The sequence below is a fragment of the Lissotriton helveticus genome, chromosome 11, assembly GCF_964261635.1.
Source record: "Lissotriton helveticus chromosome 11, aLisHel1.1, whole genome shotgun sequence".
NCBI lineage: Eukaryota > Metazoa > Chordata > Amphibia > Caudata > Salamandridae > Lissotriton > Lissotriton helveticus.
The window spans coordinates 709,676,739-709,701,165 of record NC_136072.1 but is presented as its reverse complement, the minus strand read 5'-3'; the positions used below and the strand labels follow the sequence as shown (position 1 = coordinate 709,701,165).

Sequence of the window (24,427 nt, the reverse complement as noted above, 5' to 3'; positions counted from 1 at the left end):
TACACCACTCCGCGCACCTGGTGCCTCTTCCCGCCCACCTCCTCTTCCTACCAAACCCAGCCTTTAGACGCGTACGCGGGACGCGCGCGGACGGAAGAGCGGGCGAAGACCGGGCAAAGAGCGGGCCCTCTATGGCCCTCAGTGGCTGAGGTAGGCTGGGCTGGGCCACGTTATATTCATTTGCAAGTGATTTGTGTAGAGTGCCTTTTTGGGACGCCCGATAGGAGATATATGTGGACACTGACGAGCATTCACTAGTTGCATAATAAAGGACTCTGTGTAATACTCAGTGATTGCTATATATAATATCTGAACCATATTCTGCTGTCTGGCTGCTTCATTTGTGAAGGATGACTGCAAAAAAACTACGTTCCGGAAGAGTCCCAGGGGGAAGGTCATGTACAAAAACCAGATCTAACCCCTTGAGGAATAAATTTGACAATGGGGTTTTAATGAAGGGTCAGAAGCAGTTATTGCAATTATGGGAACAACCTGTAGTAATCCCGGAGATAGGTGGTACTCAGATGGCGCCTTTGGTGGGGGCGCCATCAGTGGTGGAAAAAGACTTATTGTTCCCTAAACTAGCATCCTCTGTGGCTAATCTTTCAGTATACACTTCAGGGGGAGAAATGCCTGAGAATAATATAAAAGATACAATTACACTTCGATCTAACACTCCCTTCGGTGCAGAATGTCCCGATGTGGCTATAAAAGGAGAATCCTTATTGTCTAGTATTGACCTTGAATTATGTGGCCGTTACATGGAGGATGGAAATTTGAATCATTTGAATCCCAGTAAGGCGGCATCGGGAGCAACTCCGTCAGGATTATTGCTATATAGTAGTACTCCCTCTATAACATCTGATGACATTCCTTCATTACAGAATGATTCTAGGAGTTTATTACTTAATCTATCCGGTATTTGCCCCATTGCTGCTTCTGGATTGCCGAAAGAAGATAGACCTATCTCTGATTGTTTAATAGCATTAGAACACTTGTTGTCCTCCATACTGTCTTTATTGAGCAAATTTGTTGGGAATTCTGACTGTACCTTGGACTCAGTTACCCAGATTCTGAAGGTATTGTTGGCAAAAAGTGCAGAAAATGGGACTACTGTTGTCCCGGAGACTGTTTTTCCTTTTGACAGCAATAATTTATCCGAAAGAAATGCTCCTGCAGTGATGCCAGAAATGGTTAACAAAAATGAGTCCTTAGGGAATTCCATCCCTTCTGTTTCTAATGGTATGCAGATATTAGAACCAATCCTAAAAGAGGAAAGTTTGGAGGAGGTGGATCTCACGGTGGGAAAAGAGTTATTCCCAATTTTTATCACTGAAAGAAAGGAACCTGAAGTGAATTCTGATGAAAACGGAAAAGTTATTAAAAGTAGAAAGAATAAAGGGAAAAACAGGAAACCCGTTCGTAAGTACAAGAAAAAAAAACAGAGGCAAATCATTTTCCAAAAACATATGATCAATGAAGACTATAATGAGCCAGAGATTGAAGATAAATCTCTATTGGATATTTTTTCTAACAAGGTGATCAATGGTACCAATGGTTCTGTAGTTAATTGTTCGCGTAATAATGATGAAAATAGAAGGGAGGCAAGACCATACTTACCGTTTGGAAGTGGGTCCAGGATTTTAACATAGCCATATTGGTAACGGTATGAAAGCTAAAGGTGCCTCCAGGCATTTAAAGCACAGTATCGCTGGCAGTGGCACCCTAATTTTTCGTTTGCCCTGAAGAAATTGCCTGATAAAATACCTAAGGCAATGAAACATGTCGGCTGTGAGCTGAGTACGAATCGATAGGTAGTATTCGTACCCCTCCTTTTATTTTACATGTTTACTGTAAGCAACAAGAAAATATGAGTAAAAAGGTTGTTGTAGCTTGTTGCGCAGTATTTTTTGTGTTATATGTTGAACGTTGTTAGTCTTTGTCACATATAAGTTTTGCGTACACTGCACCATTCACTGTCTCCCTCTTTCCTTTGGGTTTTCGGACACGTTTACGTTAAGCTATTTGACACCGATGATGAGAACAGGGCCATCCTGGTGAGTACCAACCAGGGGTCCCATTGGTGGTGCGCCCGTGAGGTGTCATCTAGCTATTCACACTTTTTTCAAATGTTGTCCTTCTAGTGGATGTTTGTACTGTGTTGTCTGGTTACGTGTCTATCAGAGACGGGCTACCTTTTATTTATGGCAATAGACTGAAACAGAGTAATAATCTCTATAATTAGAGGTATGATTAGTACGATCATTTGACAATCTATAGCTGTTTACAGTTCTACATTAATGTTTTGCCAGTAGGACTGGGTCAATTTGTGATTAGTGCTCGTAATAATGGTACCAACACTGTGGAAGTCCATCTTCAAGAGAATAATTTAACACCGCCCAGTGTTCCAATTGAAGAAGAAATGAGAATTATGCCTTCTGTATCAGGAGTACTTAATCCATCGGCGCCTATCTTTCAACTACCAGTTGATGTTGCTATAAACTCTTCTTCTCTACAATTTAAAATGTCTAATTCATATGTGGACACCTTGACTTTGGACTTCTTGCCATTATTTGATTCTGATTTATACCTAAATAGGTCATGGTTGCTCAATTGTTTTAAAGATATTGATTGTTTAAAATTAATTCAGTCGAATGACATTGATTTGGTTTCCTTAGTAGGGTACGAAAATGGTCTATGTGTACGGGCGAAATTTTATTCTAAGATAATAGTTAATCTTGTGTTACAACAGGCAGAATCATTTCAATGTAGAGGGATAGATGTGTTACCCTTTCTACATACTGGAAGGGATATCCTCCCTAGAGAAGGGGCCACAAAGCCGGGTGTCAGGCAGGAGAATATGTCTAAATCTATTAAAGATTTGCAAATTAGGGTCTTGAGAGGCAAACGTATGGTTTCCCAGATTTTGCCTACTCCTCTGAATATGACTGCTCCCATAATAGAAGACAATCACCGGTGGAATTGGCTTCCAGGAGTTTAGTCTAATAAAAACTCGGATAATCCAAAACTGTTTCAACATCTTTAGCACTCAATTAAAAGTATTATCCTGGAATGCAGCAGGGGTGTCTAATAGTCCAGAGAAACTTGACTTTTTATTTTCTTTAAATGCAGATGTGATATGCATCCAAGAAACTTGGTGTAAAAATGGCCTAGATGGGGGAAAGGACTATTTTGTGCTAGAGGCAGCAGCTGCGCCGGCTAAAAAAGGTCATGCAAAAGGGGGAATTGCCTGTCTCCTGTCTAATGCACTGCAATGGCAATTCTCTCATTATGTTGACCAAAGCAACCTTTTTCAAGCTATAACCATTAATAATTTAATTAGTGTAGGCAGCCTGCGTTCTCTAGTAATCATCAATGCATACATCCCGCCAGAAGATGGTTTTAATATTGTAATGAAGCAAATGTTTTCATATGTTAAACAGCTACTAGAATGTGACCAGCCCCCTTATATTTTACTTGTGGGCGATTTGAATAGTAAAGTGTCCCATTCAAGCATAAATCTGTTTAGAAATAAGTTTAAAGAAGAGGCTTATAATATACCGCAATCTACTTTGCCAAGAAAAATAAAAACTAACAAAAGAGGAAAAATATTGCTGCAAGAACTTAGCCATTCAGATGGGTTGATTGTAAATGGTAGGATGGCATCCGATAATCCCGCTAAATTTACTCATAGGTCTCCTAAGGGGGAATCTATCCTCGATTATGTAATTATGGACTGCGTCTCTTTTTTTCTCATTCAGGATTTAATGGTCTCTCAAACTTCTATGAGCAATCATAACGTGATTAATATAACTCTTTTATTACAACCTCAGGTTACGGATACATGGTCTTTAAGTACTGGTGGACTTTCTCTGCTTGGTAGGTCAGGTAGATGTTACTGGAACCCGACGACTATGAAGGGTTTACAAACTATCCTTGCAGAAACCCTACTTGAACTAAAAGAATGGCAGGGTATGGAATTTCTTCGCTTTGAAAATTTTATGAAAAAGCTTATTGCACTTGCAAAGAAGCTTAGATATTCCAAGAAAGTGAATTTTGTCCCTAGTTTATTGTTGCCTTTAAATAAATAAATAAATAAATTAGTGAGGCAACAATTTCTGTTTAGATCCATGGAAACAAAAAATAAGTTATCCTTATTAAAAAGAAAGAGGACCAGAGTGAGAGCAAAACTAAAGAAAGAAAAAGAAGACTCTCTCTGGATTAGCCTAAGGGAGGCTTCTACCTATGGTAAATCCAGAGATTTTTGGTCCATAATTGGTAAGGGGTGTGGTGTAAGAACTTCCCCTACTCCCGTTTCTATTCCTGAGGATGTCTGGCGTTTATTCTTATTGAATCTGTATGCATCAAATGGCATAAGGGGTGAGGATAGTGATCTTCTTTGGGACAGTAGGTCCGTTATGGAGCCGCCATCTGAGAATTCCATTGCTTTGGCGATTAAGAGTATGCGCTCTTCCGGAGCGTTGGGACCAGATGAGTTGCCCATTTCAGTTTTGAAACAGGATGTTACTACTTGGAGTAGGATTCTTTTCCCCTTGTTTAAAGCATGCTTCTTATTAAGATCAGTCCCTATTTCTTGGAAGGGAAGTATATTAATACCCCTATTTAAGAAGGGCGAGCGGGATAAACCCATGAACTATCGTTTGATCGCTCTATTGGACGCGGTTGGAAAAGTTTTTGCTAAATGCCTTTTATTATTAATTACAGATTGGGTGGAGGCAAATAACATTTTACCTTTGGAACAGACTGGGTTCCGTAAAAAACATGGTACACTTGATAATTTGACTGCTCTTCAAGTGATTACGGACAAATATGTACGAATCCGGGGAGGTGGGGTATATGCGGCATTTGTAGACTTCTCCACAGCGTTTGACAAGGTGGATCGTCCAACGCTGTGGAGAAAGCTTGCTGTAATGGGTATGCCGTCCCATCTACTGGAACTCGTAAGATCTCTTCACTCGAATACCTGGTGTAAGGTGTTACAAGGTGGAGAAAGGGGTCTTTCTCAGTCCATCCCATCTCTAAACGGGTTAAAACAGGGGTGTCTACTGGCCCCCATGTTGTTTTCGCTATATATTGCGGACCTTCCTGCTTCTATTGCTGCAGGTGTTGGTTTAGCCCCGGTGGTTGGAGGTTCATCCATTTCTGTCTTAATGTATGCGGATGATATCCTCATTTTAGATCTAACTCCTAAGGGCTTAGCTAATCGCCTACAAGCTTTACACTTATTTGCGGAAGGACATTTCATGAAGATTAATGTGTCCAAAAGCAAAATTATGTGTATCACTGGAAAGAAAAAATGTAGATCTGTAGACTTTGGATGGGCTATTGGTGGTCAGAGACTAGAGGTGGTTAAAACGTACCCCTTTTTAGGTAAAATAATCGCGGCTAACCTAAGTGAAAGACCTCATATTGAACATAATTCGAGTAAGGCACTGTCTCATGGTATGGGGTTATGCTCGCTGTACTCTGCTACAGGGAAAATACACTTTGCTCGTTTTTTGGAAGTGTATAATGCAAAAATCCCTGCAACTCTGCTTTATGGATTAGAATTGGTGGAATTAAGACATTGGGGTTTTCTGCATTTAATGGAGGGAAAGGTTTTGAGAAGAATTTCTTCTTTTAATACAGCTTGCTCAGTGTCAGCATGTAGGCTGGAATTTGGCCTCCGGAGCTGTTGGGTACAGGGGTTGATTGCCCTAGTAAGATGGGTGGCCTGTTTGGCCAAAGGTGATCCGGGTTCCTTACGGGCATATATAAAAAAGGAACTGCTGGGCAATTTAAATGAGTTCTCATTATTAGTAAAAAACTTCAGAACAGCTGTAAAATTGTTAGAGTTGGAGGAAAATACTTTGTTTTTACTTTCTCCGTCTCAACTAAAGTCTCAGCTGAAATACGCATCTTGGGAACTCTGCTTTAAATTGGATATGTCTACCTTACATGGAAAGAAGGAGGGGGAACTACTCTTAAATTCGTATTCAATAAAGCTGGCCCAGCAGTATGTCTCCTGGAATATCCCACATCGAGTACGAAGGTTATGGTACCTCTTGCGACACGATTTACTTCCTTTAAACTCTTTATTAGCAAAGTGGTATGGAACATCCCCCATATGTAATTTTTGTAATAAGGCAGTCCAAGACCGAAATCATGTTTTGTTTATTTGTCCTATACTACGCCCATTTCGTTCTAAATGGTTGAGATCTATTTGCTTACAATTAGGAATTCTTAATGTAAATACTTTTTTCCATGCCCTTTACTGTCCACCCAATGAAATGTTTTGCTTCAAAATTTTTAATTTTTTTAGGAGTTTTTTAGACATTTATTAATGAAACCTGTAATGGTAATTTGTGTTTCTCCGGGCTGTGTTCATGTGGTGTTTTCTTGAATGATTTTGTATTTTAATATTGTATATGTTTGTGTTTAAGTATATGATTGTTATATGTGGCCCTTGTTTGAGAGCCGAAAACATAATAATAAAAACTTGAAACTCTGTGACTTGAAGAGGACTGCATAACGAGAAGTGAACATTTACTTAACTAAACCAAATGGTGCTAATGCAAAATCTCATGACCCTGCAAGTAGGATTCGAACCAACGCGGTGAAACCCCATTGGATTTCAAGTCCAACACCTTACCCATTCGGCCATCGCAGCTGCATGTGTATGATGTCACTGTTGTCGTATACGATCCATGCGCTGCTCACGTCAGGCCGAGACCTAAAAATTAAAGTAACGGAAGGACGGGGCATGTACCAGCAGTGCCCTGTCTCCCTCACTTATTTCGCATGCTTTCATACAATTAATAAAAATAGCAACACGCATCACTCAAAGTGAGTGAAAGGGCACAGATGAGCGGTAATCAATCCCTGCACATTTCTGCCTTCTTTTCCCTGTATTACGGCGCTGGGAATGGGTCCTTAAGAGTACTCAGAAAGAGTCCAAAAGCCTAAACAAGACACGCTACATAAAAAACTTACTCTTTTCATGACTCGTCTAGATCAGGCAGGACAGGTCTAGACTACGAACCCTTCCGAGCCACCTGCTCTCTAAAACACTTCCTGGGTGTGGAAATTGTCTCAATATTTACATCTAGTTTTTGTTTTTGCCGTTTAACTCCGTGACTTGATGAGGATTGCATAACAAGAAGTGAACATTTACTTAACTAAACCAAATGGCATTCATGCAAAATCTCACGATGCTGCAAGCAGGATTCGAACCTGCGCAGGGAAACCCCATTGGATTTTAAGTCCAACGCCTTAACCACTCGCCCATCACAGCTCCATGAGTATAATGTCACTGTTGTCGTATATGAGCCATGCGCTGCTCACGTCAGGCCAAGACCTAAAAAATAAAGTAACATAAGGACGGGGCAGGAACCAGCAGTGCCCTGTTGCCCTCACTTATTTCACATGCTTTCATACAATTAATAAAAATAGCAACACGTATCACTCAAAGTGAGTAACAGGGCACAGATGAGCGGTAATCATTCACTGTGCATTTCTACCCTCTTTTCCCTCTATTACGCCGGTGGCAACGGGCCCTTAAGTGTACTCAGAAAAAGTCCAAAAGCCTAAACAAGACACGCTTCATAAAAAAAATTACTCTTTTCCTGAAATGTCTAGATCAGGCAGGACAGGTCCAGACTACAAACCCCTCCTAGCCACCTGCTCTCTAAAACACTTCCTGGGTGTAGAAATTGTCTCAAAGTTTACATCTAGTTTGAGTTTTTGCCGTTTAACTCTGTGACTTGATGAGGATTGCATAACGAGAAGTGAACATTTAGTTAACTAAACCAAATGGTGTTCATGCAAAATTTCATGACGCTGCAAGCAGGATTCGAACCTACGCGGGGCAACCCCATTGGATTTCAAGTCCAACGCCTTAACCACTCGGCCATCGCAGCTGCGTGAGTATGATGTCACTGTTGTCGTATACGAGCCATGCGCTGCTCACATCAGGCCGACACCTACAAATTAAAGTAACGGAAGGACAGGGCACGTACCAGCAGTGCCCTGTCTCCCTCACTTATTTCGCATGCTTTCATACAATCAATAAAAATAGCAACACGCATCACTCAAAGTGAGTGACAGGTCACAGATGAGCAGTAATCAATCACTGCACATTTCTGCCCTCTTTTCCCTATATTACGGCTCTGGAATGGGCCCTTAAGTGTACTCAGAAAGAGTCCAAAAGCCTAAACAAGATACGCTACATAACAAAATTACTCTTTTCGTGACTCATCAAGATCAGGCAAGACAGGTCCAGACTACGAACCCTTCCGAGCCACCTGCTCTCTAAAACACTTCCTGAGTGTTGAAATTGTCTTAATGTTTACATTTAGTTTGAGTTTTTGCCGTTTAACTCTGTGACTTGATGAGGATTGCATAACGAGAAGTGAACATTTAGTTAACTAAACCAAATGGTGTTCTTGCAAAAGTTCATGACGCTGCAAGCAGGATTCGAACCTACGCAGGGAAACCCCATTGATTTCGAGTCCAACACCTTAACCACTCGGCCATTGCAGCTCCATGTTGTCGTATACGAGCCATTCGCTGCTCACGTCAGACCGAGACCTAAAAAATAAAGTAACCGAACGAAGGGGCAGGTACCAGCAGTGCTCTGTTGCCCTCACTTATTTCACTTGCTTTCATACAATTAATAAAAATAGCAACACGCATCACTCAAAGTGAGTGAAAGGGCACAGATGAGCGGTAACCAATCACTGCACATTTCTGCCCTCTTTTCCCGGTATTACGGCGCTGGGACTGGGCCCTTAAGTGTACTCAGAAAGAGTCCAAAAGCCTAAACAAGACACTCTACATAAAAAAATGACTCTTTTCGTGACTCGTCAAGATCAAGCAGGACAGGTCCAGACTACGAACCCTTCCGAGCCACCTGCTCTCTAAAACACTTCCTGGGTGTGGAAATTGTCTCAATATTTACATCTAGTTTTTGTTTTTGCCGTTTAACTCCGTGACTTGATGAGGATTGCATAACAAGAAGTGAACATTTACTTAACTAAACCAAATGGCATTCATGCAAAATCTCACGATGCTGCAAGCAGGATTCGAACCTGCGCAGGGAAACCCCATTGGATTTCAGGTCCAACGCCTTAACCACTCGGCCGTCGCAGCTCCATGAAAATGATGTCACTGTTGTCGTATACGAGCCATGCGCTGCTCAAGTCAGACCGAGACCTAAAAAATAAAGCAACGGAAGGATGGGGCAGGTACCAGCAGTGCCCTGTTGCCCTCACTTTTTTCGCATGCTTTGATACAATTAATAAAAATAGCAACACGCATCACTCAAAGTGAGTGACAGGGCACAGATGAGCGGTAATCAATCACTGCACATTTCTACCCTCTTTTCCCTATATTACGGCGCTGGGAATGGGCCCTTAAGAGTACTCAGAAAGAGTCCAAAAGCCTAAACAAGACACGCTACATGAAAAAATTACTCTTTTTGTGACTCGTCAAGATCAGGCAGGACAGGTCCAGACTACGAACCCTTCTGAACCACCTGCTCTCTAAAACACTTCCTGAGTGTTGAAATTGTCTTAATGTTTACATTTAGTTTGAATTTTTGCTGTTTAACTCTGTGACTTGATGAGGATTGACTAACGAGAAGTGAAAATTTCCTTAACAAACCAAATTGTGTTCATGCAAAATCGTACGTCGCTGCAAGCAGGATTCGAAACTGCGCAGGGAAACACCATTGTATTTCGAGTAAAATGCCTTAACCACTCGGCCATCGCAGCTCCATGAGTATGATGTCACTGTTGTCGTATATGAGCCATTCGCTGCTCACGTCAGACCGAGACCTAAAAAATAAAGTAACCAAAGGAAGGGGCAGGTACCAGCAGTGCTCTGTTGCCCTCACTTATTTCGCTTGCTTTCATACAATTAATAAAAATAGCAACACGTATCCCTCAAAGTGAGTGACAGGGCACAGATGAGCAGTAATCAATCACTGCGCATTTCTACCCTCTTTTCCCTATATTACAGCGCTGGGACCGGGCCCTTAAGTGTACTCAGAAAGAGTCCAAAAGCCTAAACAAGACACTCTTCATAAAAAAAATTACTCTTTTCGTGACTTGTCTAGATCAGGCAGGACAGGTCCAGACTACGAACCCTTCCTAGCCACCTGCTCTCTAAAACACTTCCTGAGTGTAGAAATTGTCTCAATGTTTACATCTAGTTTGAGTTTTTGCCGTTTAACTCTGTGACTTGATGAGGATTGCGTAACGAGTAGTGAACATTTCCTTAACTAAACCAAATGGTGTTCATGAAAAATCTCATGACGCTGCAAGCAGGATTCGGACCTGGGCAGGGAAACCCCATTGATTTCGAGTCCAACACCTTAACCACTCGGCCATCGCAGCTCCATGTTGTCGTATACGAGCCATGCACTGCTCACGTCAGACCGAGACCTAAAAAATAAAGCAACAGAAGGACGGGGCAGGTACCAGCAGTGCCCTGTTGCCCTCACTTATTTTGCATGCTTTCATACAATTAATAAAAATAGCAACACGTATCACTCAAAGTGAATGACAGGGCACAGATGAGTGGTAATCAATCACTGCACATTTCTACCCTCTTTTCCCTATATTACGGTGGTGGCAACGGGCCCTTAAGTGTACTCAGAAAGAGTCCAAAAGAATAAACAAGACACGCTTCCTAAAAAAAAATTACTCTTTTCGTGACTTTTCTATATCAGGCAGGACAGCTCCAGACTACGAACCCTTCCGTGCCACCTGCTCTCTAAAACACTTCCTGGGTGTGGAAACTGTCTCAATGTTTACATCTAGTTTGAGTTTTTGCCATTTAACTCTGTGACTTGATGATGATTGCATAACGAGAAGTGAACATTTACTTAACTAAACCAAATGGTGTTCATGCAAAATCTCATGACGCTGCAAGCAGGATTCGAACCTAAGCGGGGAAACCCCATTGGATTTCAAGTCCAACGCCTTAACCACTCGGCCATCACAGCTGCGTGAGTATGATGTCACTGTTGTCGTATACGAGCCATGCGCTGCTCACATCAGGCCGAGACCTTAAAATTAAAGTAACGGAAGGACGGGGCACGTACCAGCAGTGCCCTGTCTCCCTCACTCATTTTGCATCCTTTCATACAATTAATAAAAATAGCAACACACATCACTCAAAGTGAGTGACAGGGCACAGATGAGCGGTAATCAATCACTGCGCATTTCTACCCTCTTTTCCCTATTTTACGGCGCTGGGACCGGGCCCTCAAGTGTACTCAGAAAGAGTCCAAAAGCCTAAACAAGACACTCTACATAAAAAAATTACTCTTTTCGTGACTCGTCAAGATCAGGCAGGACAGGTCCAGACTACGAACCCTTCCGAACCACCTGTTCTATAAAACACTTCCTGAGTGTTGAAATTGTCTTAATGTTTACATTTAGTTTGAGTTTTTGCTGTTTAACTCTGTGACTTGATGAGGATTGCGTAACGAGAAGTGAACATTTCCTTAACAAACCAAATTGTGTTCATGCAAAATCGTACGTCGCTGCAAGCAGGATTCGAAACTGCGCAGGGAAACACCATTGTATTTCGAGTAAAATGCCTTAACCACTCGGCCATCGCAGCTCCATGAGTATGATGTCACTGTTGTCGTATATGAGCCATTCGCTGCTCACGTCAGACCGAGACCTAAAAAATAAAGTAACCAAAGGAAGGGGCAGGTACCAGCAGTGCTCTGTTGCCCTCACTTATTTCGCTTGCTTTCATACAATTAATAAAAATAGCAACACGTATCCCTCAAAGTGAGTGACAGGGCACAGATGAGCAGTAATCAATCACTGCGCATTTCTACCCTCTTTTCCCTATATTACAGCGCTGGGACCGGGCCCTTAAGTGTACTCAGAAAGAGTCCAAAAGCCTAAACAAGACACTCTTCATAAAAAAAATTACTCTTTTCGTGACTTGTCTAGATCAGGCAGGACAGGTCCAGACTACGAACCCTTCCTAGCCACCTGCTCTCTAAAACACTTCCTGAGTGTAGAAATTGTCTCAATGTTTACATCTAGTTTGAGTTTTTGCCGTTTAACTCTGTGACTTGATGAGGATTGCGTAACGAGTAGTGAACATTTCCTTAACTAAACCAAATGGTGTTCATGAAAAATCTCATGACGCTGCAAGCAGGATTCGGACCTGGGCAGGGAAACCCCATTGATTTCGAGTCCAACACCTTAACCACTCGGCCATCGCAGCTCCATGTTGTCGTATACGAGCCATGCACTGCTCACGTCAGACCGAGACCTAAAAAATAAAGCAACAGAAGGACGGGGCAGGTACCAGCAGTGCCCTGTTGCCCTCACTTATTTTGCATGCTTTCATACAATTAATAAAAATAGCAACACGTATCACTCAAAGTGAATGACAGGGCACAGATGAGTGGTAATCAATCACTGCACATTTCTACCCTCTTTTCCCTATATTACGGTGGTGGCAACGGGCCCTTAAGTGTACTCAGAAAGAGTCCAAAAGAATAAACAAGACACGCTTCCTAAAAAAAAATTACTCTTTTCGTGACTTTTCTATATCAGGCAGGACAGCTCCAGACTACGAACCCTTCCGTGCCACCTGCTCTCTAAAACACTTCCTGGGTGTGGAAATTGTCTCAATGTTTACATCTAGTTTGAGTTTTTGCCATTTAACTCTGTGACTTGATGATGATTGCATAACGAGAAGTGAACATTTACTTAACTAAACCAAATGGTGTTCATGCAAAATCTCATGACGCTGCAAGCAGGATTCAAACCTAAGCGGGGAAACCCCATTGGATTTCAAGTCCAACGCCTTAACCACTCGGCCATCACAGCTGCGTGAGTATGATGTCACTGTTGTCGTATACGAGCCATGCGCTGCTCACATCAGGCCGAGACCTTAAAATTAAAGTAACGGAAGGACGGGGCACGTACCAGCAGTGCCCTGTCTCCCTCACTCATTTTGCATCCTTTCATACAATTAATAAAAATAGCAACACACATCACTCAAAGTGAGTGACAGGGCACAGATGAGCGGTAATCAATCACTGCGCATTTCTACCCTCTTTTCCCTATTTTACGGCGCTGGGACCGGGCCCTCAAGTGTACTCAGAAAGAGTCCAAAAGCCTAAACAAGACACTCTACATAAAAAAATTACTCTTTTCGTGACTCGTCAAGATCAGGCAGGACAGGTCCAGACTACGAACCCTTCCGAACCACCTGTTCTATAAAACACTTCCTGAGTGTTGAAATTGTCTTAATGTTTACATTTAGTTTGAGTTTTTGCTGTTTAACTCTGTGACTTGATGAGGATTGCGTAACGAGAAGTGAACATTTCCTTAACAAACCAAATGGTGTTCATGCAAAATCGGACGACGCTGCAAGCAGGATTCGAACCTGCGCAGGGAAACCCCATTGAATTTCGAGTCCAACGCCTTAACCACTCGGCCATCGCAGCTCCATGTTGTCGTATACGAGCCATGCACTGCTCACGTCAGGCCGAGACCTAAAAAATAAAGTAACATAAGGACGGGGCAGGAACCAGCAGTGCCCTGTTGCCCTCACTTATTTCACATGCTTTCATACAATTTATAAAAATAGCAACATGTATCACTCAAAGTGAGTGACAGGGCACAGATGAACGGTAATCAATCACTGCGCATTTCTACCCTCTTTTCCCTATATTACGGCGGTGGCAACGGGCCCTTAAGTGTACTCAGAAAGAGTCCAAAAGTCTAAACAAGACACGCTTCATAAAAAAAATTACTCTTTTCCTGACTTGTCTAGATCAGGCAAGACAGGTCCAGACTGCGAACCCTTCCGAGCCACCTGCTCTCTAAAACACTTGCTTAGTGTTGAAATTGTCTTAATGTTTACATTTAGTTTGACTTTTTGCTGTTTAACTCTGTGACTTGATGAGGATTGCGTAACGAGAAGTGAACATTTCCTTAACAAACCAAATGGTGTTCATGCAAAATTGCACGACACTGCAAGTAGGATTCGGACCTGCGCAGGGAAACCCCATTGATTTCAAGTCCAGCACCTTCACCACTCTGCCATCGCAGCTCCATGTTGTCGTATACGAGCCATGCACTGCTCACGTCAGACTGAGACCTAAAAAATAAAGCAACGGAAGGACGGGGCCAGTACCAACAGTGCCCTGTTGCCCTCACTTATTTCGCATGCTTTCATACAATTAATAAAAATAGCAACACGTATCACTCAAAGTGAGTGACAGTGCACAGATGAGCGGTAATCAATCACTGCACATTTCTACCCTCTTTTCCCTATATTACGGTGGTGGCAACGGGCCCTTAAGTGTACTCAGAAAGAGTCCAAAACCCAAAACAAGACACGCTTCATAAAAAAAATTACTCTTTTCGTGACTTGTCTATATCAGGCAGGACAGCTTCAGACTACGAACCCTTCCGAACCACCTGCTCTCTAAAACACTTCCTGGGTGTAGAAATTGTCTCAATGTTTACATCTAGTTTGAGTTTTTGCCGATTAACTCTGTGACTTGATGAGGATTGCATTACGAGAAGTGAACATTTACTTAACTAAACCAAATGGTGTCATTGCAAAATCTCATAACGCTGCAAGCAGGATTCAAACCTACGCAGGGAAACCCCATTGGATTTCAAGTCCAACGCCTTAACCACTCAGCCATCGCAGCTGCGTGAGTATGAAGTCACTGTTGTCGGATACGAGCCATGCGCTGCTCACGTCAGACCGAGACCTAAAAAATAAAGTAACATAAGGACGGGGCAGGAACCAGCAGTGCCCTGTTGCCCTCACTTATTTCACATGCTTTCATACAATTAATAAAAATAGCAACACGTATCACTCAAAGTGAGTGACAGGGCACAGATGAGCAGTAATCAATCACTGCGCATTTCTACCCTCTTTTCCCTATATTACGGCGCTGGGACCGGGCCCTTAAGTGTACTCAGAAAGAGTCCAAAAGCCTAAACAAGACACTCTTCATAAAAAAAATTACTCTTTTCGTGACTTGTCTAGATCAGGCAGGACAGGTCCAGACTACGAACCCTTCCTAGCCACCTGCTCTCTAAAACACTTCCTGAGTGTAGAAATTGTCTCAATGTTTACATCTAGTTTGAGTTTTTGCCGTTTAACTCTGTGACTTGATGAGGATTGCGTAACGAGTAGTGAACATTTCCTTAACTAAACCAAATGGTGTTCATGAAAAATCTCATGACGCTGCAAGCAGAATTCGGACCTGGGCAGGGAAACACCATTGATTTCAAGTCCAACACCTTCACCACTCGGCCATCGCAGCTCCATGTTGTCGTATACGAGCCATGCACTGCTCACGTCAGACCGAGACCTAAAAAATAAAGCAACGGAAGGACGGGGCCAGTACCAACAGTGCCCTGTTGCCCTGACTTATTTCGCATGCTTTCATACAATTAATCAAAATAGCAACACGTATCAGTCAAAGTGAGTGACAGTGCACAGATGAGCGGTAATCAATCACTGCACATTTCTACCTTCTTTTCCCTATATTACGGTGGTGGCAACGGGCCCTTAAGTGTACTCAGAAAGAGTCCAAAAGCCTAAACAAGACACGCTTCATAAAAAAAATTACTCTTTTCGTGACTTGTCTATATCAGGCAGGACAGCTCCAGACTACGAACCCTTCCGAACCACCTGCTCTCTAAAACACTTCCTGGGTGTGGAAATCGTCTCAATGTTTACATCTAGGTTGAGTTTTTGTGGCTTAACTCTGTGACTTCATGATGATTGCATAACGAGAAGTGAACATTTACTTAACTAAACCGAATGGTGTTCATGCAAAATCTCATGACGCTGCAAGCTGGATTCGAACCTAAGCGGGAAACCCCATTGGATTTCAAGTCCAACGCCTTTACCACTCGGCCATCACAGCTGCGTGAGTATGATGTCACTGTTGTCGTATACGAGCCATGCGCGGCTCACATCAGGCCGAGGCCTAAAAATTAAAGTAACGGAAGGACGGGGCACGTACCAGCAATGCCCTGTCTCCCTCACTCATTTCGCATGCTTTCATACAATTAATAAAAATAGCAACACGCATCACTCAAAGTGAGTGACAGGGCACAGATGAGCGGTAATCAATCACTGCACATTCCTACCCTCTTTTCCCTATATTACGGCGCTGGATATGGGCCTTTAAGAGTACTCAGAAAGAGTCCAAATGCCTAAACAAGACACGCTACATAAAAAAGTACTCTTTTTGTGACTCGTCAAGATCAGGCAGGACAGGTCCAGACTACGAACCCTTCCGAACCACCTGCTCTCTTAAACACTTCCTGAGTGTTGAAATTGTCTTAATGTTTACATTTAGTTTGAATTTTTGCTGTTTTACTCTGTGACTTGATGAGGATTGACTAACGAGAAGTGAAAATTTCCTTAACAAACCAAATGGTGTTCATGCAAAATAGCACATCGCTGCAAGCGGGATTCGAACCTGTGCAGGGCAACCCCATTGCATTTCAAGTCCAACGCCTTAACCACTCGGCCATCGCAGCTCCATGAGTATGATGTTACTGTTGTCGTATATGAGCCATGCGCTGCTCACGTCAGACTGGGACCTAAAAAATAAAGTAACGGAAGGACGGGGCAGGTACCAGCAGTGCTCTGTTGCCCTCACTTATTTCGCTTGCTTTCATACAATTAATAAAAATAGCAACACGTATCACTCAAAGTGAGTGACAGGGCACAGATGAGCAGTAATCAATCACTGCGCATTTCTACCCTCTTTTCCCTATATTACGGCGCTGGGACCGGGCCCTCAAGTGTACTCAGAAAGAGTCCAAAAGCCTAAACAAGACACTCTACATAAAAAAAATTACTCTTTTCGTGGCTTGTCAAGATAAGGCAGGACAGGTCCAGACTACGAACCCTTCAGAACCACCTGCTCTCTAAAACACTTCCTGGGTGTAGAAATTGTCTCAATGTTTACATCTAGTTTGAGTTTTTGCTGATTAACTCTGTGACTTGATGAGGATTGCATAACGAGAAGTGAACATTTACTTAACTAAACCAAATGGTGTTCATGCAAAATATCATGACGCTGCAAGCAGGATTAGAACCTACGCAGGGAAACCCCATTGGATTTCAAGTCCAACGCCTTAACCACTCAGCCATTGCAGCTGCGTGAATATGATATGATGTCACTGTTGTCGTATATGAGCCATGCGCTGCCCACGTCAGGCCGAGACCTAAAAAATAAAGTAACAAAAGGACGGGGCAGGAACCAGCAGTGCCCTGTTGCCCTCACTTATTTCACATGCTTTCATACAATTAATATAAATAGCAACACGTATCACTCAAAGTGAGTGACAGGGCACAGATGAGCGGTAATCATTCACTGTGCATTTCTACCCTCTTTTCCCTCTATTACGGCGGTGGCAACGGGCCCTTAAGTGTACACAGAAAAAGTCCAAAAGCCTAAACAAGACACGCTTCATAAATAAAAATTACTCTTTTCCTGACTTGTCTAGATCAGGCAGGACAGGTCCAGACTACAAACCATTCCTAGCCACCTGCTCTCTGAAACACTTCCAGGGTGTAGAAATTGTCTCAATGTTTACATCTAGTTTGAGTTTTTGCCGTTTAACTCTGTGACTTGATGAGGATTGCATAACGAGAAGTGAACATTTACTTAACTAAAGCAAATGGGAATCATGCAAAATCTCAAGACGCTGCAAGCAGGATTGGAACCTCCGCGGGGAAACCCCATTGGATTTCAAGTCCAACGCCTTAACCACTCGGCCATCGCAGCTGCGTGAGTATGACGTCACTGTTGTCGTATACGAGCCATGCGCTGCTCACATCAGGCCGAGACCTAAAAATTAAAGAAACGGAAGGACGGGGCACGTACCAGCAGTGCCCTGTTGCCCTCACTTATTTCGCATGCTTTGATACAATTAATAAAAAATAGCAACACGCATCACTCAAAGTGAGTGACAGGGCACAGATGAGCAGTAATCAATCACTGCACATTCCTACCCTCTTTTCCCAATATTACGGCGCTGGGAACGGGCACTTAAGAGTACTCAGAAAGAGTCCAAATGCCTAAACAAGACACGCTACATAAAAAAATTACTCTTTTTGTGACTCGTCAAGATCAGGCAGGACAGGTCCAGACTACGAACCCTTCCAAACCACCTGCTCTCTTAAACACTTCCTGAGTGTTGAAATTGTCTTAATGTTTACATTTAGTTTGAATTTTTGCTGTTTAACTCTGTGACTTGATGAGGATTGACTAACGAGAAGTGAAAATTTCCTTAACAAACCAAATGGTGTTCATGCAAAATCATACGTCACTGCAAGCAGGATTCAAACCTGCGCAGGGAAACCCCATTGGATTTCGATTCCAACGCCTTAACCACTCAGCCATCACAGCTCCATGAGAATGATGTCACTGTTGTCGTATATGAGCCATGCGCTGCTCACGTCAGGCCAAGACCTAAAAAATAAAGTAACATAAGGATGGGGCAGGAACCAGCAGTGCCCTGTTGATCTCACTTATTTCACATGCTTTCATACAATTAATAAAAATAGCAACACGTATCACTCAAAGCGAGTGACAGGGCACAGATGAGCGGTAATCATTCACTGTGCATTTCTACCCTCTTTTCCCTCTATTACGGCGGTGGCAACGGGCCCTTAAGTGTACTCAGAAAAAGCCCAAAAGCCTAAACAAGACACGCTTCATAAAAAAAAATTACTCTTTTCCTGAATTGTCTAGATCAGGCAGGACAGGTCCAGACTACAAACCCTTCCTAGCCACCTGCTCTCTAAAACACTTCCTGGGTGTAGAAATTGTCTCAAAGTTTACATCTAGTTTGAGTTTTTGCCGTTTAACTCTGTGACTTGATGAGGATTGCATAACGAGAAGTGAACATTTACTTAACTAAACCAAATGGTGTTCATGCAAAATTTCATGACGCTGCAAGCAGGATTCGAACCTACGCGGGGAAACCCCATTGGATTTCAAGTCCAACGCCTTAACCACTCGGCCATCGCAGCTGCGTGAGTATGATGTCACTGTTGTCGTATACGAGCCATGTGCTGCTCACATCAGGCCGAGACCTACAAATTAAAGTAACGGAAGGACAGGGCACGTACCAGCAGTGCCCTGTCTCCCTCACTTATTTCGCGTGCTTTCATACAATCAATAAAAATAGCAACACGCATCACTCAAAGTGAGTGACAGGGCACAGATGAGCAGTAATCAATCACTGCACATTTCTGCCCTCTTTTCCCTATATTACGGCTCTGGAATGGGCCCTTAAGTGTACTCAGAAAGAGTCCAAAAGCCTAAACAAGACACGCTACATAAAAAAATTACTCTTTTCGTGACTCGTCAAGATCAGGCAGGACAGGTCCAGACTACGAACCCTTCCGAGCCACCTGCTCTCTAAAACACTTCCTGAGTGTTGAAATTGTCTTAATGTTTACATTTAGTTTGAGTTTTTGCTGTTTAACTCTGGTACTTGATGAGGATTGCGTAACGAGAAGTGAACATTTCCTTATCAAACCAAATGGTGTTCATGCAAAATCGCACGAGGCTGCAAGCAGGATTCGGACCTGTGCAGGGAAACCCCATTGATTTCGAGTCCAACGCCTAAACCACGCGGCCATCGCAGCTCCATGGGTATGATGGCACTTGTGTCGTATACGAGCCATTCGCTGCTCATGTTAGGCTGAGACCTAAAAAATAAAGTAACAGAAGGACGGGCAGGTACCAGCAGTGCCCTATTGCCCTCACTTATTTTGCATGCTTTTTAATTAATAAAATTAGCATCACGTGTCACTCAAAGTGAGTGGCAAGGCACAGTAGAGCGGTAATCAATCACTGCGCATTTCTACCCTCTTTTCCCTATATTACGGTGGTGGCAATGGGCCCTTAAGTGTACTCAGAAAGAGTCCAAAAGCCTAAACAAGACACTCTTCATAAAAAGAAATTACTCTTTTCGTGACTTGTCTAGATCAGGCAGGACAGGTCCAGACTACGAACCCTTCCTAGCCACCTGCTCTCTAAAACACTTCCTGAGTGTAGAAATTGTCTCAATGTTTACATCTAGTTTGAGTTTTTGCCGTTTAACTCTGTGACTTGATAAGGATTGCGGAACGAGTAGTGAACATTTCCTTAACTAAATCAAATGGTGTCATGAAAAATCTCATGACGCTGCAAGCAGGATTCGGACCTGCGCAGGGAAACCCCATTGATTTCGAGTCCAACACCTTAACCCCTGGCCATCGCAGCTCCATGTTGTCGTATACGAGCTATGCACTGCTCACGTCAGACCGAGACCTAAAAAATAAAGCAACGGAAGGACGGGGCAGGTACCAGCAGTGCCCTGTTGCCCTCACTTATTTCGCATGCTTTCATACAATTAATAAAAATAGCAACACGCATCACTGAAAGTGAGTGACAGGGCAAAGATGAGCGGTAATCAATCACTGCGCATTTCTACCCTCTTTTCCCTATATTACGCCGCTGGGACCGGGCCCTCAAGTGTACTCAGAAAGAGTCCAAAAGCCTAAACAAGACACTCTACATAAAAATAATTACTCTTTTCGTGACTCGTCAAGATCAGGCAGGACAGGTCCAGACTACGAACCCTTCCGAGCCAACTGCTCTGTAAAACACTTCCTGTGTGTAGAAATTGTCTCAATGTTTACATCTAGTTTGAGTTTTTGCCGTTTAACTCTGTGACTTGATGAGGATTGCATAACAAGAAGTGAACATTTACTTAACTAAACCAAATGGTATTCATGCAAAATCTCACGAAGCTGCAAGCAGGATTCGAACCTGCGCAGGGAAACCCCATTGGATTTCAGGTCCAACGCCTTAACCACTCGGCTGTCGCAGCTCCATGAGAATGACGTCACTGTTGTCGTATACGAGCCATGCGCTGCTCAAGTCAGACCGAGACCTAAAAAATAAAGCAACGGAAGGACGGGGCAGGTACCAGCAGTGCCCTGTTGCCCTCACTTATTTCGCATGCTTTGATACAATTAATAAAAATAGCAACACGCATCACTCAAAGTGAGTGACAGGGCACAGATGAGCGGTAATCAATCACTGCACATTTCTACCCTCTGTTCCCTATATTACGGCGCTGGGAATGGGCCCTTAAGAGTACTCAGAAAGAGTCCAAAAGCCTAAACAAGACATGCTACATGAAAAAATTACTCTTTTTGTGACTCGTCAAGATCAGGCAGGACAGGTCCAGACTACGAACCCTTCGAACCACCTGCTCTCTAAAACACTTCCTGAGTGTTGAAATTGTCTTAATGTTTACATTTAGTTTGAGTTTTTGCTGTTTAACTCTGTTACTTGATGAGGATTGCGTAACGAGAAGTGAACATTTCCTTATCAAACAAATGGTGTTCATGCAAAATTGCACGAGGCTGCAAGCAGGATTCGGACCTGTGCAGGGAAACCCCATTGATTTCGAGTCCAACGCCTTAACCACTCGGCCATTGCAGCTCCATGAGTATGATGTCAGTGTTGTGGTATATGAGCCATTCGCTGCTCACGTCAGACCGAGACCTAAAAAATAAAGTAACCGAAGGAAGGGGCAGGTGCCAGCAGTGCCCTGTTGCCCTCACTTATTTCACATGCTTTCATACAATTAATAAAAATAGCAACACGTATCACTCAAAGTCAGTGACAGGGCACAAATGAGCGGTAATTATTCACTGTGCATTTCTACCCTCTTTTCCCTCTATTACGGCGGTGGCAACGGGCCCTTAAGTGTACTCAGAAAAAGTCCAAAAGCATAAACAAGACACGCTTCATAAAAAAAATTACTCTTTTCCTGACTTGTCTAGATCAGGAAGGACAGGTCCAGACTACAAACCCTTCCTAGCCACCTGCTCTCTGAAACACTTCCTGGGTGTAGAAATTGTCTCAATGTTTACATCTAGTTTGAGTTTTTGCCGATTAACTCTCTGACTTGATGAGGATTGCATAACGAGAAGTGAACATTTACTCAACTAAACCAAATGGTGTTCATGCAAAATCTCAAGACGCTGCAAGCAGGATTCGAACCTACGCGGGGAAACCCCTTTGGATTTCAAGTCCAACGCCTTAACCTCTCGGCCATCGCAGCTGCGTGAGTATGATGTCACTGTTGTCGTATACAAGCCATGCGCTGCTCACATCAGGCCGAGACCTAAAAATTAAAGTAACGGAAGGACGGGCACGTACCAGCAGTGCCCTGTCTCCCTCACTTATTTCGCATGCTTTCATACAATTAATAAAAATAGCAACACGCATCACTCAAAGTGAATGACAGGGCACAGATGAGCAGTAATCAATCACTGCACATTTCTGCCCTCTTTTCCCTATATTACGGCTCTGGAATGGGCCCTTAAGTGTACTCAGAAAGAGTCCAAAAGCCTAAACAAGATACGCAACATAAAAAAATTACTCTTTTCGTGACTCGTCAAGATCAGGCAGGACAGGTCCAGACTACGAACCCTTCCGAGCCACCTGCTCTCTAAAACACTTCCTGAGTGTTGAAATTGTCTTAATGTTTACATTTAGTTTGAGTTTTTGCTGTTTAACTCTGTTACTTGATGAGGATTGCGTAACGAGAAGTGAACATTTCCTTATCAAACCAAATGGTGTTCATGCAACATCGCACGAGGCTGCAAGCAGGATTCGGGCCTGCGCGGGGAAACCCCATTGATTTTGAGTCCAACGCCTTAACCACTTGGCCATTGCAGCTCCATGTTGTCGTATACGAGCCATGCACTGCTCACGTCAGACCGAGACCTAAAAAATAGAGCAACAGAAGGACGGGGCAGGTACCAGCAGTGCCCTGTTGCCCTCACTTATTTCGCATGCTTTCATACAATTAATAAAAATAGCAACACGTATCACTCAAAGTGAGTGACAGGGCACAGATGAGCGGTAATAAATCACTGCACATTCCTACCCTCTTTCCCTATATTACGGTGCTGGGAATGGGCACTTAAGAGTACTCAGAAAGAGTCCAAATGCCTAAACAAGACACGCTACATAAAAAAATTACTCTTTTTGTGACTCGTCAAGATCAGGCAGGACAGGTCCAGACTACGAACCCTTCCAAACCACCTGCTCTCTTAAACACTTCCTTAGAGTTGAAATTGTCTTAATGTTTACATTTAGTTTGAATTTTTGCTGTTTAACTCTGTGACTTGATGAGGATTGGCTAACGAGAAGTGAAAATTTCCTTAACAAACCAAATGGTGTTCATGCAAAATCATACGTCCCTGCAAGCAGGATTCGAACCTGCGCAGGGAAACCCCATTGGATTTCGAGTCCAACGCCTTAACCACTCAGCCATCACAGCTCCATGAGTATGATGTCACTGTTGTCGTATATGATCCATGCGCTGCTCACGTCAGACCGCGACCTAAAAAATAAAGTAACCGAAGGAAGGGGCAGGTACCAGCAGTGCCCTGTTGCCCTCACTTATTTCGCTTGCTTTCATACAATTAATAAAAATAGCAACACGTATCACTCAAAGTGAGTTACAGGGCACAGATGAGCAGTAATCAATCACTGCGCATTTCATCCCTCTTTTCCCTATATTACTTTGCTGGGACCGGGCCATTAAGTGTACTCAGAAAGAGTCCAAAAGCCTAAACAAGACACGCTTCATAAAAAAGAATTACTTTTTTCGTGACTTGTCTATATCAGGCAGGACAGCTCCCGACTACGAACCCTTCCGAGCCACCTGCTCTCTAAAACACTTCCTGGGTGTGAAATTGTCTCAATGTTTACATCTAGTTTGAGTTTTTGCCGTTTAACTCCGTGACTTGATGAGGATTGCATAACGAGAAGTGAACATTTACTTAACTAAACCAAATGGTTTTCATGCAAAATCTCATGACGCTGCGAGCAGGATTCGAACCTAGGCAGGGAAACCCCATTGGATTTCAAGTCCAACGCCTTAACCACTCGGCCATCGCAACTGCATGAGTATGATGTCACTGTTGTCGTATACGAGCCATGCGCTGCTCACATCAGGCCGAGACCTAAAGATTAAAGTAACGGAAGGACGGGGCACGTACCAGCAGTGCCCTGTCTCCCTCACTTATTTTGCATGCTCTGATACAATTAATAAAAATAGCAACACGCATCACTCGAAGTGAGTGACAGGGCACACATGAGCGGTAATCAATCACTGCACATTTCAACCCTCTTTTCCCTATCTTACGGCGCTGTGAATGGGCCCTTAAGAGTACTCAGAAAGAGTCCAAAAGCCTAAACAATACACACTACATAAAAAAATTACTCTTTTTGGGACTCTTCAAGATCAGGCAGGACAGGTCCAGACTACGAACCCTTCTGAACCACCTGCTCTCTAAAACACTTCCTGAGTGT

At 43.1% G+C, this 24,427-nt stretch overlaps 24 non-coding genes across 24 annotated transcripts; all 24 read right to left on the bottom strand.

Moving 5' to 3' along the window:
* Positions 1 to 6,585: 6,585 nt before the first annotated feature.
* On the bottom strand, positions 6,586 to 6,670 carry TRNAS-UGA (transfer RNA serine (anticodon UGA)). The gene has a single exon. It is a non-coding gene; the product is annotated as a tRNA-Ser (tRNA).
* A 542-nt stretch (positions 6,671 to 7,212) lies between these two features.
* Positions 7,213 to 7,294, bottom strand: TRNAL-UAA (transfer RNA leucine (anticodon UAA)). The gene has a single exon. It is a non-coding gene; the product is annotated as a tRNA-Leu (tRNA).
* Positions 7,295 to 7,837: 543 nt separating this feature from the next.
* On the bottom strand, positions 7,838 to 7,919 carry TRNAS-UGA (transfer RNA serine (anticodon UGA)). Its single transcript has one exon. It is a non-coding gene; the product is annotated as a tRNA-Ser (tRNA).
* A 541-nt stretch (positions 7,920 to 8,460) lies between these two features.
* TRNAS-CGA (transfer RNA serine (anticodon CGA)) lies at positions 8,461 to 8,541 on the bottom strand. The gene has a single exon. It is a non-coding gene; the product is annotated as a tRNA-Ser (tRNA).
* A 527-nt stretch (positions 8,542 to 9,068) lies between these two features.
* TRNAS-UGA (transfer RNA serine (anticodon UGA)) lies at positions 9,069 to 9,150 on the bottom strand. Its single transcript has one exon. It is a non-coding gene; the product is annotated as a tRNA-Ser (tRNA).
* Positions 9,151 to 9,691: 541 nt separating this feature from the next.
* On the bottom strand, positions 9,692 to 9,773 carry TRNAS-CGA (transfer RNA serine (anticodon CGA)). The gene has a single exon. It is a non-coding gene; the product is annotated as a tRNA-Ser (tRNA).
* A 543-nt stretch (positions 9,774 to 10,316) lies between these two features.
* Positions 10,317 to 10,397, bottom strand: TRNAS-CGA (transfer RNA serine (anticodon CGA)). Its single transcript has one exon. It is a non-coding gene; the product is annotated as a tRNA-Ser (tRNA).
* A 529-nt stretch (positions 10,398 to 10,926) lies between these two features.
* TRNAS-UGA (transfer RNA serine (anticodon UGA)) lies at positions 10,927 to 11,008 on the bottom strand. The gene has a single exon. It is a non-coding gene; the product is annotated as a tRNA-Ser (tRNA).
* Positions 11,009 to 11,549: 541 nt separating this feature from the next.
* TRNAS-CGA (transfer RNA serine (anticodon CGA)) lies at positions 11,550 to 11,631 on the bottom strand. Its single transcript has one exon. It is a non-coding gene; the product is annotated as a tRNA-Ser (tRNA).
* Positions 11,632 to 12,174: 543 nt separating this feature from the next.
* On the bottom strand, positions 12,175 to 12,255 carry TRNAS-CGA (transfer RNA serine (anticodon CGA)). The gene has a single exon. It is a non-coding gene; the product is annotated as a tRNA-Ser (tRNA).
* A 529-nt stretch (positions 12,256 to 12,784) lies between these two features.
* TRNAS-UGA (transfer RNA serine (anticodon UGA)) lies at positions 12,785 to 12,866 on the bottom strand. The gene has a single exon. It is a non-coding gene; the product is annotated as a tRNA-Ser (tRNA).
* Positions 12,867 to 13,407: 541 nt separating this feature from the next.
* TRNAS-CGA (transfer RNA serine (anticodon CGA)) lies at positions 13,408 to 13,489 on the bottom strand. The gene has a single exon. It is a non-coding gene; the product is annotated as a tRNA-Ser (tRNA).
* Positions 13,490 to 14,625: 1,136 nt separating this feature from the next.
* On the bottom strand, positions 14,626 to 14,707 carry TRNAS-UGA (transfer RNA serine (anticodon UGA)). The gene has a single exon. It is a non-coding gene; the product is annotated as a tRNA-Ser (tRNA).
* A 1,152-nt stretch (positions 14,708 to 15,859) lies between these two features.
* Positions 15,860 to 15,940, bottom strand: TRNAS-UGA (transfer RNA serine (anticodon UGA)). The gene has a single exon. It is a non-coding gene; the product is annotated as a tRNA-Ser (tRNA).
* Positions 15,941 to 16,480: 540 nt separating this feature from the next.
* Positions 16,481 to 16,562, bottom strand: TRNAS-UGA (transfer RNA serine (anticodon UGA)). The gene has a single exon. It is a non-coding gene; the product is annotated as a tRNA-Ser (tRNA).
* A 543-nt stretch (positions 16,563 to 17,105) lies between these two features.
* Positions 17,106 to 17,187, bottom strand: TRNAS-UGA (transfer RNA serine (anticodon UGA)). The gene has a single exon. It is a non-coding gene; the product is annotated as a tRNA-Ser (tRNA).
* A 549-nt stretch (positions 17,188 to 17,736) lies between these two features.
* On the bottom strand, positions 17,737 to 17,818 carry TRNAS-UGA (transfer RNA serine (anticodon UGA)). The gene has a single exon. It is a non-coding gene; the product is annotated as a tRNA-Ser (tRNA).
* Positions 17,819 to 18,360: 542 nt separating this feature from the next.
* Positions 18,361 to 18,442, bottom strand: TRNAS-CGA (transfer RNA serine (anticodon CGA)). The gene has a single exon. It is a non-coding gene; the product is annotated as a tRNA-Ser (tRNA).
* A 544-nt stretch (positions 18,443 to 18,986) lies between these two features.
* Positions 18,987 to 19,068, bottom strand: TRNAS-UGA (transfer RNA serine (anticodon UGA)). Its single transcript has one exon. It is a non-coding gene; the product is annotated as a tRNA-Ser (tRNA).
* A 1,768-nt stretch (positions 19,069 to 20,836) lies between these two features.
* On the bottom strand, positions 20,837 to 20,918 carry TRNAS-UGA (transfer RNA serine (anticodon UGA)). The gene has a single exon. It is a non-coding gene; the product is annotated as a tRNA-Ser (tRNA).
* A 539-nt stretch (positions 20,919 to 21,457) lies between these two features.
* Positions 21,458 to 21,538, bottom strand: TRNAS-CGA (transfer RNA serine (anticodon CGA)). The gene has a single exon. It is a non-coding gene; the product is annotated as a tRNA-Ser (tRNA).
* Positions 21,539 to 22,081: 543 nt separating this feature from the next.
* On the bottom strand, positions 22,082 to 22,163 carry TRNAS-UGA (transfer RNA serine (anticodon UGA)). The gene has a single exon. It is a non-coding gene; the product is annotated as a tRNA-Ser (tRNA).
* Positions 22,164 to 23,305: 1,142 nt separating this feature from the next.
* TRNAS-CGA (transfer RNA serine (anticodon CGA)) lies at positions 23,306 to 23,390 on the bottom strand. Its single transcript has one exon. It is a non-coding gene; the product is annotated as a tRNA-Ser (tRNA).
* A 543-nt stretch (positions 23,391 to 23,933) lies between these two features.
* Positions 23,934 to 24,015, bottom strand: TRNAS-UGA (transfer RNA serine (anticodon UGA)). The gene has a single exon. It is a non-coding gene; the product is annotated as a tRNA-Ser (tRNA).
* Between the last annotated feature and the right edge of the window lie 412 nt (positions 24,016 to 24,427).